General features: G+C 40.8%; 1 long non-coding RNA gene across 1 annotated transcript in view; it reads right to left on the reverse strand.

Moving 5' to 3' along the window:
* Positions 1-12148: 12148 nt before the first annotated feature.
* LOC114896715 overlaps positions 12149-12744 on the reverse strand; it is a 46664-nt gene continuing 46068 nt past the window's right edge. Inside the window, exon 4 of the long non-coding RNA XR_003793887.1 lies at positions 12149-12206. This is a non-coding gene — a long non-coding RNA (uncharacterized LOC114896715). The remainder of the gene's footprint in view (positions 12207-12744) is intronic.

Below are 12744 nucleotides of genomic sequence, written 5' to 3' on the forward strand. Positions count from 1 at the left end.
TCTTCATAATCTGCGAAACTGGTCAGTGAAGAGAACACAGCAGTTTCACTGAGTTAAGATCCCCTCTGCCTTCTTTCTACTTCCACATGGCAAATAGATTCCACTGTGACTCAGACTAAAGGCCTCTTTGGTAATATTTTACTTAGAAAAATTTCATCTTTAATTTCCTTTTCTTGTATTGTCCTTGCCCCATCTTGGTGTCAAGGTAATTATATCTTCATAAAATAAAGTTCATGGCTTTCTTTCTCTTCCGCTTTCTCCTTGTAAATTGCTAAAAACTCTGGATTATCATTTCTTTAAAGGGTTGTTAAAATACACCATAAAATTGTCTGCACCTTCTCTTTTTGTTAGTGGAGAGAGGAGTATTGGGAGAGTCCTGACTACTTTCCATTTCTTTGTTGGGTATTGTTTCATTCATGCTTTTGGGCAATTTTGTTAATTTTTGTTTTCTAGAAAAATACACTTTCTTTTAGTTTTCAATGTATTGGCAAAAAGTTCTTTACACTATTCATTTATAATTTTAAAAAATCTCTGCTATTTCTCTAATTATGTCCCCTTCTTTGCTCACATCTGCCTCTCCCTTATATTTTTATTCTCTGTGAGTTTCTCTGTCAATATTTTTTTTTTTTTTTTTTTTTTGCGGTACGCGGGCCTCTCACTGTTGTGACCTCTCCCGTTGCGGAGCACAGGCTCCGGACGCACAGGCTCAGCGGCCATGGCTCACGGGCTCAGCCGCTCCGCGGCATGTGGGATCTTCCCGGACCGGGGCGCGAACCCATGTCCCCTGCATCGGCAGGTGGACCCCCAACCACTGCGCCACCAGGGAAGCCCATCTCTGTCAATATTTTAAGAAATTTTATAAGGCTTTTCAAAGAACCGGCTTTTGGTGTTGATAATTTTTGTTTGTTTGTTCTTTGGGGGATTTATTCTTTATTTTCTAACTTGTTGAGTTGAATATTGAATGCTTAATTGACTTATTTTGTATATTTTTATGTAAATACATTTTCATAATGCCACTTTAGCTGCAGGCTGGCAGTAGAAGACTTCCTGGGTTTGAGTCTAGGCTCTGTCACTTACTAGCTATATGATCTTGGGCAAGTTATTTCACAGCTCTGTGCTTCAGTTTCTCCTTCTTTTTGTTCAAATCCGTTATTCATTATGTTTATTAATGTTTTAAATACGTGACCTATAATTATCTGATAGATATGTGTTTAATTCTCCCAGTTTGGAGATTAACATATTTCAAGGCTGTTTTTTTGGGGGGGGAGGGGGTACATGCAAGTTCATGATGATTCTATCTTCCTGGTGGACGATTCCTTACTATAATGTGTATCCTTCTTTGTTCTCAATAATGCTTTTTGAATTAAATGATATTTTTGCAAATATTAATATTCTTATATCAAATTTCTTTTGTTTAGAGGAGATGTTGACAGTTTTATATTTTTCTATATCTTTATTGTCAAAGACACCCACCTAGTGAATGGCAAAGCCAGGTTTATTCCTAGACCACCTGATCCCCAGTCCAGTGTTCTTTCTTCCTGACCATGACACATCCTAGGTCTACCTTCTTCCATGATTCAGCTCAAGTCACTCTTCACTGTGAGGCCTCTCCCAACAACTCAGCCTGTAGCGATTACTTCCTCCTTTGAATGAATGCTCAATGCTTGCAATACTTAATCGGTCCTGAAAATGTGCCATCCTACTGTTGTGTGTACATCTATCCTGGAAGTTCCTTAAAAGCTACAATAGGGGTTGTTAACCAAAATTTCCTAAGCGGAGACCCGACTGAAATAAAAAGGTGCTAATTTGGCATTCATTAGGACTGCAACCTGGGAGACACAGGTTCAAGAAGCACTTGAATTGTGTTCTGCCAGACTACAAAATGCAGGAGGCTTACAAAGGTAAAAACTGAAGGTTACTGCTAGTTACATGAATTGTTTATCAAGAATTATAACTGGAGGTGGCAAGAAGTAAGGGTGCTTGTTAAGGAAGGGTTGGTTGGGGTCTGAAAGGGTTGCGTAATTACAAGGGGAGACCTTGAGACCATAAGGTTGCAGCTGGCAAGTGTCGTTCTGAATACAGCTGGTAGTGTCTTTGGGTCTGGTACAGTTCAAAGAAAGTTCAAGTTCTCATTGGTGCAGAGATGTGTCTGAGACCAGATCCTCCATGGCCTCCTGACTCCATTTTTGTATGCCTGAACTGTGGTTAATCCACTATAATTTCAATTTGTCATCAAGATTATATCTCTTCTGCTGGTGACTCCAGACTTACTTTACTAAGGAGGCTTAAAGATGCAATCTGGTCAGGAAGAGAGTGCCTAGGGAACTTGACTTGAACCTGAGTTTTCATAGCAGGCACACTATTTTCATTTTCTTGGGAGGTGGGTGTTACAGAGTTTGGGAAGGGGTTAGCTATAGCCTCACATGCCACCCTTTCAGCCACCACTATCCTCTGCTGCTCTGCCTATGATGACGATTTCCAACAAAGCTAGCTGCTCTTTAAAACTGCCGTAATTTCAGATCCCACTCCAGAGCCACAGAGCTAGAATCTCCTGAGTGGAGGCTGAGAATCTAATATTTAAGAGTCTCTGCTGGGAAATTCAAGTTGAAGGTACCTGAGCACCTTCTTGGCAGGCAGTCACTTCTTGTAAATACAGGGTGTGCATCAAATCTGGAAACTTAAGCAAACACATAATACCCTGCTTTAATTGATATTGTATAGCACAACACACAATAAAGTGATATTTCTGTTTCCCAACGCCTATTGCTACTGTTAAATTAATTAAACAAGAAGGCCTTTAGACTGATGTGGCTTTAATACCTTAGTAGCCTATGTAAGCAAACCAAAACCTAAGCCTGAAATGCATCCAGGTGAATAAATCAAGACCTAAGGACAACCTATCACAAATAGCCAGCTAGGGACTTCCCTGGTGGCGCAGTGGTTGAGAGTCCGCCTGCCGATGCAGGGGACACGGGTTCGTGCCCAGGTCCGGGAAGATCCCACATGCCGCGGAGTGGCTGGGCCCGTGAGCCATGGCCGTTGGGCCTGCGCGTCCGGAGCCTGTGCTCCACAACGGGAGAGGCCATAACAGTGAGAGGCCCGCTTACCGCAAAAAAAAAAAAAAAGCCAACTAGGCTTTCCCAAACAAGGCAACTGCTTAAAGCTATAGCCAATCAAATTGTTTCCTTGCTTTCTTTCCGCCTTTTCTCTATAAAAGTCTTTCCCTTAGCTCCTGTGTGTGAAGTGGTTCTTAACCACTTCCGGTTTGGTGCTGCCCGATTCCAGTGGATTTTTGCTCAAATAAACTTTTTAAATTTTTAGTATGTCTCAGTTTATCTTTTAACACTACAAATAGCTTAGTGTAAAATATGCTCTAGTAAATTAATTTAGTAAACTTTTATTTTCTTTTGTTCATTGTGAAGGATACAAAAGAGGAATGTAACAATAACAAAAATAATAATGGCATCTATTGAGCACCTAATGTGTGTCAGGCACTTTATTAAATGCTTTACATGCATTGTCTCTTTTATTATTTTATTATTCTACTGTGTGGAGACTGCAATCAGGACCAACTTATCCATTTTGCTCACTAGGTACTATGCCTAGGGTCCACAATACTTTTAGAGGTCCATGAAAATGTTTTAGTTTCTTTTAGAGTCAAAAGGGAAAATAAAGGAATATAATCTTCCCTGGATATTAGTCTTTATACTCACATGGCTGTAAAATATAATTTATGATTTTTTTTTTATGGAGTGAGCATCCCATGAGGGCAAAAGTGCCTTTGGCCTCAGAAAGTTATAATGCAGCCCTCACTATAATCATTCCCACTTAACAGATAAAGAAACTGAGGCTCAATCAAGTTGAGAAATAAAACATGCCGCAGAGCTAGGAAATGGCAGAGGTAATTTTGGATATAGGTCTGAGGGACTCCACTGATGACCCTTTTAACTACCACATTATACACTATACAACATTATGTAGCAAGAAGCTCATACCAAGCTGGGAAAACAAGTTTGTCGTACACTAACCAATCAGAAAATCCTTCAAGGAAAGAATAGAATTAACTGCCTAAATTCAGGGACAGATCCAGATTATGTAGGACCTCAGGCTTTTACAACTTGGAAGATCTTCTTTCAGGAAAAAATACTAAAGTATAAATAAAAATTAGGTATACAGTCTTGGAGGGGGCTGTCCAAGGAAGGGGGCCTTCAAGTGTAAGCCTCATTCGCTTCATGGAAAATCCATCTCACCTAAATGTCCTTGGACCTAAAGAAGGCCAGAGCTTCAGGAAGGATTCAGTGTCACCAGGGATATCAAGAGGGGTTTTTAGGAGGAAATGGGACTTTGAAGTGTGGATGTGACTGGGCACCCTGAGTGTAACAGCAGGGGGGCCAGTGTGAGCACAGTCTGTTCAGGAGAGGGTGGAGAAAGCCACCTGCCCGAACCACAGTGATGCTGCCCAGAGGGGAACCACGGGGTTCGCTGAGGAAGGCAGTGCCTATTTGAAAAACCAGGATGGAAAGGATGCTGGGAATCTTTGTTCCTCAGTCGTTAAGTCATTATGCAGTAAAAGGTATCAAGAGGATGAGGAATCTGGTGCCGTGGGCAGGACCCTCAGGAGGGGTGGAAAGAGGCAAAGAGATCTAATTGAAGGACTGGTCTGGGTATGTTTTAATGAGTGCCTTATAAATTATGGGTGGCAGAGAGGAGAGAGGAGTAAAATAAGACAAAGAAAAAGAGTAAGAATGAAAAAGCATCAATCCAGTATTAATAGATGTGAGGACTAGAGGGGAATCAAGAGATAATTTTTATATTCTGAGCCTGGCTAATTGAAGGAATAGCTGTGGGACTGCCAGAAATATAGGGGTTGGTTAGGTTTGGTTCTAGAGAAGTTAAATCCAACAACAACAAAAAGTTGAAACAACTGGGCTTTGTGCATCCCCAGAGGAAGCCGCGTCCTGGGACAGAGAGATATCCTGAACAGAGCTTGACTAGGCTCTGCGGGCATAATTAGCCTTTGCAGTCTTTTCCGCATACCAACTCCCCATTGGGTCAACACATTCTTTCTCAATTATGTGAACCTCATTAAGAACCCCGCAGTCAGGTCCTGCTTTTCTAGCTAAGAAGCATTTTGTTTTTAAGGTGGTGTTTGTTGAACACCGTTATGAGATTAGCTATAATTTAACTCTCAGAGTTTCTCTAGGTAAGCAGTCAAGAAGACTAGTCACATGAAAAGAGAAAGCAGAGTATGGATTTGAGAGGGCATTACAGAGCTATAAAAAAATAGGGATATGGAATTAGAGAGAGGGTGGAGTCTTTTGATGATTCAAAATGTATTGATTGCCTACTCGTTACACGTCAGGCTCTGTGCTTGGAACAAAAGCCATTACTATGAAACAGATGCGGTCTCTGCCTTGTAGGTGTCTAGGATGGGTATTTGGGAAGGTGACAGGGTCACACAGAGGATGAAGAACAGCAGATTCTAGAGGCTGGGGAGCAGGATGATGAATTTAGGTTTAGCCATGTCAAATTTGGTGTTCTGAAAAATGTGTAGTGTGTCCAATACACAATTGTAAACATGGGAATGGTGTTCAGAAGAGAAGGCAAGGCAAGAGATACAAATTTTAGGATACAGAAACCAGCATAAAGTTAATGCCTGGGGCAGGCATGGATGATGAAAGTATTGTTTCCAAGGCCAATAGGACAGTATCAGTGGAAGTTTTTAACAGAGCTATGGATGCTTCAATAATCAAAGAATTATACAGAATTGGTAAAAGAAAGGAAAATTGTTAAAACAAACAGAGTGGTGAATATAGCACAAACAAGTCAGCCAAACTTGCAGAAGGGTCAACATCAGATCTTGCTTTTTGAGATATAAATTTCCCTGTAAGTAATACTTTACCGACATCCCAAAATGTTGGTATGTAGTTTAATTGCTCAGTTTTTAAAAAAAATTTTATTTATTATTTTTGGCTGCGTTGGGTCTTCGTTGCTGCACGCAGCCTCTCTCTAATTGCTTGCGGCAAGCGGGGGGCGGGGGCTGCTCTTTGTTGTGGTGCATGGGCTTCTCATTGTGGTGGCTTCTCTTGTTGCCGGAGCATGGGCTCTCGGCGGGCAGGCTTCAGTAGTTGCAGCACGTGGGCCCTAGAGCAGGTGGGCTTCAGTAGTTGTGGTGCGTGGGCTCAGCAGTTGCAGCACGCAGGCTCTAGGGCGCATGGGTTTCAGTAGTTGTGGCGCATGGGCTTAGTTGCTCCGCAGCATGTGGGATCTTCCCGGGCCAGGGATCGAACCCGTGTCCCCTGCATTGGCAGGTGGATTCTTAATCATTGCGCCACCAGGGAAGTCCCTGTGTAATTGCTCATTTCTAAATATTAACTCATGAATTATTTAGATGTGATTTCTAAATATATGGGGTTATATTGGTCATGATAGATAGATGGGTGGATACAGATATAGATATATAGATTTGACTGGAGAGGAATTTAATACAGAGAATTGATTTCGTGGTGGCCATGGATTGAGAAGCCAACCGGGGACAGCGAGGCAATCCAGAGATTATCAACAGCAGAAAGTTATTACCACTTCTAGGTCTGCAGGGACAACAGAAGGAGGTGGCTTTACCCAAGCTTAAAGCTGGACCCATCTGAAGTGAGTTAGAGCCAAAGTGGGGACTGCCCAACAGAAGCTGGGAGCCAAGAGAGGCAATCCATAGGAAGCAGGAAACATCCTGCCTTTCCCCTTTCTGCCTCCTAACCTAAGGTCAGTGCTGCCAGTGTCTCCCATTGTCAGAGCCCAAGGGAGCCTGGGAATTGTAGTTCCCTAGAGCACAGGGGAAAACAGCACAGAGAAGATGATTATCTTTTTGTTACTAATTTGAAGTTTATTACATTGTGATCAAAGATTGTAGTCTATTTGATAATCCTTACTTGGTATTTACTGAAACTCATCTTATGGCCTAGGACATAGTCAGGTTTTGTAAATGTTCCAAGGGTTGTTGAAAAGAATGTGTATTCTCTTATCTTGTGCGTGGGCAGTATCCCACAAATGTCCATCAGACTTTGTTCGTTAGTTGTGTTGTCCACACAATAAAGATACATCTTTATCCATACTATGTTGATGACATGAAGTCAGTTTTTGAAAGAAGTTTGTTAAAAATCTCTCATTATGTTTATGGATTTATCAAATTCAGGTGCCGGCTATATGAAAAATAGTCTATAAGGAACATGAATGGAAATAGTTGGAAGGCTGGTACACTGGTTCACGTGAGAAATGACAGTAGCTTGGCCTAAGATGGTAAGAATGTAGAGAAAAAAGGAAAGAGAGAAATTAATGCTGATTCCTAGGTTTCTGGCTTGGGTAACTGGATGAATGGGGGTACGGTTCACATATATGGACGACCACTGACCAGGGATTTTAACTTGAGCAAATTACACAAATTCTCTGGCCTCAGTTTTCTTCTTTATAAAAATGGGTATAATAATCGATTGTATTTCATAGGGTTATTGTGACAGTGAAAAGAGTTAATATATGTAGAGTACTTAGCACCATAGCTAAATAACTCTTCTATATAAGCTTTTATTATTACCAACTAGCGTATGGTTAAAGAGGTGAGGGTTTGGGTTTGAGGTGGGAAATCAAGATTTCCTACTGAGGCTCATTATGTTTGAGTTGTTTTGGAATTTATCTTTCAATATATAGGGTGTGAATGATCTCAGTAAACACTGCTTAGGGATGAAAGAGGATGGAAGTGCGAAAAGACCACTGGAAGGTCCAAGGCAACCTACGAGAGGTGGCAGGATCAAGAGAAGACTGTCTTTAGGAAGAGAGAGTGGATAATGGTTTCAGGAGAGAATAAGGAGTTACTTCAGGGGGAGACGGAATAACTGAACAACTGCCTACATGTACATTCTGTTTATTTTTGTTTTCCAGTGTTTCAGTGTGTTGTTGTCTGGCTTGGTTTGAGGGAAGGAAGCCAGTCATCCCCAAAAGGCTGCAGAAGAGCAGAACTCTGGAAAAAATGACTGCAATTAACAGAGCAATCTTAACTTACCTTGTGTGTGATTTATCATAAGATTCGTAAACAGATTACTCTAGTGACAGGTTGCCGAGAAGCCTGTATTAAACTTGTGGTGCAACGGGAAAAAGTGATTAACACGGCAAAGGTTCACGAACATGTATGTTTCCGGCTCTGAGCTACTGTGTGGAATGAAAATGGAAATTATGAATTCTGTAGGATGCACTGCCTTGGCAGATTTTCGTGTGAGATTATGCATGACCACACCTCTCCCACAAGTCTGCACAGGCTTAGGAATTTTCTTATTAAGCTTGTTATACAATCTGCATTTTAGCAAGGGCATACAAATGAATGTAAAGAATATTCCCAGGCATATTAATCTTGATCTATAATTATGGGTCCCCCTTCACTGGGTTAGTGCCAAATTATTTTTTCTTGTCTGTAGTGTTAAGGAGGAAAGCATTGCTTTATGCTTATTGTAATTAAAGCCATCTTTCGTAAACCAGTTTTAGATTGATCTCACATAAATTATAAGCTAGATTCAATTATGAAGCCATTAACACACTTTACATAAACAGAAAATAAAAAGCAGGTTCTGTGTGAAGATAGGAGATTTAACATGTACTTCTACCTTCTCACCTTCCTGAGACCCCACTAACACAACCAGTGAAGGGGTGTTTTCAGGCTTAAACCCAAAACATGGAGAGAGCTGCAGAAGGGATCGTTTTGGAAGCTGGAAAGCAGATGAATACATAGTGATAGAATAAGCAGGGCTGAGAAAGTTGAATTCAATCAAGCAGTAGAGAAAACTAGGAATTAATCTGATTTACAGAAAACCAAAGACTTAGAAACTAATGGCAGCAGGTCTTCGTGGAAGTGAAAATAAAAGGGGTATAGATTTAATAAGGAGCACTGTTGGGAAGTCTGTTTTAGAAAGAATTGGATCCCCAGATCCAAGCAGCATCCCAGAAACTGACCTTTCCTTCACTGGCAAAGAATGATGGTTTATTTTCATAATGAAGTAAAATAGATGGTCTGCATGGAAGAATACCAGTGCAGTTGAAGGCGAGGGAGCTGTACTAACAACAGGGGAATAAATGAATGCATGTGTATTTGCTTTGGAGACATAACATGCCAAATCCATCTTTCTCAGTTCTGAGTCCAGGACACTGAAAGCTAGACCTTCACCCTCCTGGCAGGAGACTGAACGAGTCTTCTCTGGGATATATGACTAGTCCATGAAGAAAGACATGACATTAGAAAAATACTGACATCAGAAATCTCCCCATTAAACGGCCCAGTCTGATGCTCATATAGGAAAATTCACATCAGACCAGCCCATCTCCCACATCCTCAGAGCTTCCAGTCAGTATTTTAGTATCACACTCTTAAGTGTTGTCAAATATGAAGACAATGTACGAGGTATCTGCGGAAAGCTAACCTGGAAGATAGAAAATAAAATAAAGAGAAAAAAGTAATGTTGAAGAAATAAAGATCAAATAAATGTTAAAAACATCACAGAGAGAAGTAACTGTAACTATGAAATAAGAACAGAATTCTACCCCCAAATAAATGAACAAACAAGTAAATAAATGGAATGTTCCAAAAACATAAAGAAGGTCTTGAAAATTAAATACAATAGCAGAAATAAAAATCTTTATAGAAAGGTTAAAATATAAAGTGGAGGAATTTTATCAGCAAAAAGAAAAGAAGACGGAAAATAGGAGATAAAAAAATTAGGAAACTGATCATGGAAAATCAGCATTAAAAAAGAGGAAAAGATAGAGAAGATGGAAAGGAGGAGATACTTAATAATCTGAATTTCCAGACCAAAAGATTTACCAAGTGAAAACAGATTCACAATGGTACAACATTGTGAAATTTCAAACATTTAGGGCAAGGAGAAGACCCTGCAAGATTGTAAAGAGGAAAAAAAAAAAATCCAGATCATATACATAGGATCAGTAATTAGTGAGAACAAAAATGTTCCCCCGAACGTGGTAAAGGTGATTGTTCTATGGTCATGTTAACAAATGGCCATTTAAATGGTTTTAAACTCACTTAACTCAATCAAAAGCAACACCCACAGATGAACATGCCTTTGCAAAACAACCAATCAGCATGAGTTGCTCACTTCTGACCACTGGCCCATTAGGGATGGACTCACTCCAATAAAAACACCCAAGGAACTGTGATTCTGCAGATGGCAACCCACTGAAGCCTGTGAGAGTCCACCAGTCCCTGAACTCTGTGCTTTCCCCAAAGCCCCAGACAAGCTTAACAGTCTGCCTTGCTTGGAGAGACTGTGCCTGAGCAGCACAGCTCTCCTTTACTATAGCAAGCACTAAATTCAGCTTTGTTCTTTTATTTCAGATATTGAGTGGTGGTCTTATCAACATTTGACACAGAATTTTAATTTCTGAACAGGAGCACTGGAAGCTACAAAGCAATGGAGAAAGGCTTTCAAAATTCTGAAGGAAAATAGTTAACAACTTAGAGTCTACACCCAACCAAACTATCATTTACATATGAACATTTCTTTAAAAATACATTTTTAGACATGCAAGATCTTAAACAATTTACTTATCATATACCCTTTCTTGGGAAGTCACTGGATGAAACCAAGCAAGAGGAAGATGTGGGTTACGGTAAACAGGAGATCCAATATAGGAAAAAAGCAAAAGACAGTCCAAGGACCGTGGTCAAGAGAGTCCCAGGATAGTATTTATACCCCACAGCAAACCAACCCATGTTGCAGCTTGTATCAGCTACCTAGTGCTGCATAACAAATCAATCCAAAATGCAGTGGCTTAAAACAAACCATTAAGCTCACACATTCCTGGCATTTCTTCTGGCTGATCCTAGCTAGGGTCATTCACGCATCTGTGGTCTGTTGGCAGGTTAGCTGGGGTTGATTGTTTCCAGATGGCCACACTCACATGTCTGACAAGTGGTGGCGGCGGTTGGAGCCACCGTGGTGACTGGGCTATATTTCTCTCCTTATCCAGCAGGTAAACCTTACTCTTCACATGGCAGCAGGACTCCAAGAGCCCAAAGCACAAGGACTTTTCCAACTACTGTGCCGTGCTTGTTAACATTTCATTGGCCAAAGCAAATCACGTGGTCAAGTTCAGAACTAAAGTGGAGAGTGTACTTAAAGTTGCAGAGCAAAGGAACATGGCTACAAGAAAGGGAATTGTTGGACATTTCTGTTAGCAATCTACCACAGAGCTTAGCAGAAGTTTCTAAGAGAAAATTCTTTAAGAAAATGAAATTTGTAAAATGTAACTGATGTGTCTGAACATGCTGAGAGAAGATTTAGACAACTGTTAAAGATTTCGGTGTTGAATTCATGACAAATATAAAGATAACTAAGCAAAGGAAAAAAAATAGGCCATTATTAACTCTGAGGATAACAATGTTGTTAGCAAATAAAACTAACCATAATTTACAACAGATTTAGTGGTCATTAGTGTTTAATTAGTCGTAAATCAGCCAGTTAACACTGAATATTGAACTAATGAAAATTACAATTTGACCGAATTATGAGAAAAAAGAGTACAAAAAGTGAGGACAGGTAGTGGGGCAGGAAGGACAAAAGAGAGCTGAGTCCTACTCTTCCATTCCTCTCCCTGAATGGAAAATCAAGATATCTTATCTAAAACTGGAAAGTCAAGAAGTAGCAGTGCAAAAATGTTTTCTAGCAAAATGGAGGCAAATACCAAAGTAATCAGGTGAAAGAGGTGAAACTGGTGCCTCTGGGAAGGAGTAAATGGTATGTGAGGGGACGGGGACCTGCTGTGTTCCACAAAAGGCCACAGAGAAATATTTGTCTTTCAAATTATGTGCGTGTTAACTTAAGTACAAGTCACAACCGAGAGAAAAAAGGCAGAGAAGAAAGTGATCGGTGTATTTAATCCAGACTGATACGCAACAGTGTCTGTCTAACATCAAGTGACAAAAAGCAAAATGCAGAATAGTTTGTATACTAAGCTATTATTTGCATTTTAAAAAGGGAAGGAGCGGCAAATATAAATATAGGCTTGTATCTGCACAGAAAAATTCATCAGAAAGTTCTGTGGAGTTTACCTTCAAAATAAATCCCCATTCTGGGAATTCCCTGGTGGTCCAGCGGTTAGGACTCCACGCTGCAGCGGGTGCGGGTTCAATCCCCCGTCGGGGAACTGAGATCCTGTGGGCAGAGGGGCAAAAAAAAAAAAAAAAAAAAAATCCTGATTCCATCCGTATCTCACCCCTCTGTTGCTCTAATCCTAGGAAAGCCATCATCTCTTGCCTACACTAGGTCAGCAGCCTTCTCGTTGCTTCGGTCTGGTCACCACACAGTAGCCCAAGGCATCCGGTTAAAAGAGAAATTAAACGACATCATCCCCCTCACCCTCCCTGCCCCGTTCAAAACCTTTCAAGTTTTCTTCATCAGGTCAAATAAAACCAAACTCCTCACCAGGTCTCCACAACTTCCTGTGATCCGGTTCTGACCTCATGCTCGTCCTGTTCTAGCTCATTCTTACTACAACTCATGGTCCCTCTGCCTAGAGTGCTTTTCACAGATACTGAGGCTGGCCTGTCACCCAGATCTCTGCTCAGATGTCAGCTCCTCAGAGGGACCTTTCCTGGTTCCTGTCTCTGTACTCTCCCTCCCCCTTCATCACCTACCTGTCCTTGTCTCTCACCTCAACCTGACTTACTTGTCTTCATAGCACTGATCACCA

This window comes from Monodon monoceros, unplaced genomic scaffold (assembly GCF_005190385.1).
Source record: "Monodon monoceros isolate NGI ecotype Baffin Bay Population unplaced genomic scaffold, NGI_Narwhal_1 Super_Scaffold_16, whole genome shotgun sequence".
NCBI classification, from domain to species: domain Eukaryota; kingdom Metazoa; phylum Chordata; class Mammalia; order Artiodactyla; family Monodontidae; genus Monodon; species Monodon monoceros.